At 50.6% G+C, this 561-nt stretch overlaps 1 protein-coding gene across 1 annotated transcript in view; it reads right to left on the bottom strand.

Moving 5' to 3' along the window:
- LOC140339024 (gastrula zinc finger protein XlCGF48.2-like) overlaps positions 1-60 on the bottom strand; it is a 4,139-nt gene extending 4,079 nt beyond the window's left edge. Inside the window, exon 1 of the mRNA XM_072423517.1 lies at positions 56-60. The gene's annotated coding sequence lies outside the window, so the exon portion shown is untranslated. The remainder of the gene's footprint in view (positions 1-55) is intronic.
- Positions 61-561: the final 501 nt, after the last annotated feature.

Here is a 561-nt window from a genome sequence, read left to right as displayed (position 1 = left end):
GTGTCCCCCGTATAGCACCCACATACACCGTGTCCCCCGTATAGCACCAACATACACAGTGTCCCCTGTATAGCCCCCATACATCGTGTCCCCTGTATAGCACCCACATACACCGTGTCCCCTGTATAGCACCAACATACATTGTGTCCCCTGTATAGCACCCCCATACACCGTGTCCCCCGTATACCACCAACATACACCGTGTCACCTGTATAGCACCCACACACATTGTGTCCCCTGTATAGCACCAACATACACAGTGTCCCCGCACAGCACTGACATCCTTATTCCTCCTTCTCACCAGCTGAGCCTCCACACCGGAACTTCCATCACTCCAATGTCCGGACTCAGCCAATGAAATTTGTCTCCGGTATGGACTTATGTACAGAGCGGCATTTTCCTGGAGACGCCATTTTCCTGGAGACCAAATTCTATTCCCGCCTATGGGGAGCAAATCGCAGCACAGAGGACATATTATAGAGAAACCAGAGCGCTAAATAAAGGCGGGGGAGGGGATACCTACAGAACGCTGGGTTTTTTATATTGTTTTTTTAGGGGATT

Source organism: Pyxicephalus adspersus, chromosome 10 (assembly GCF_032062135.1).
Source record: "Pyxicephalus adspersus chromosome 10, UCB_Pads_2.0, whole genome shotgun sequence".
In the NCBI taxonomy this organism is placed as follows: Eukaryota; Metazoa; Chordata; class Amphibia; order Anura; family Pyxicephalidae; genus Pyxicephalus; species Pyxicephalus adspersus.
Note: the sequence above shows the minus strand (reverse complement) of the source record. Positions and strands in the feature narration are given on the sequence as shown.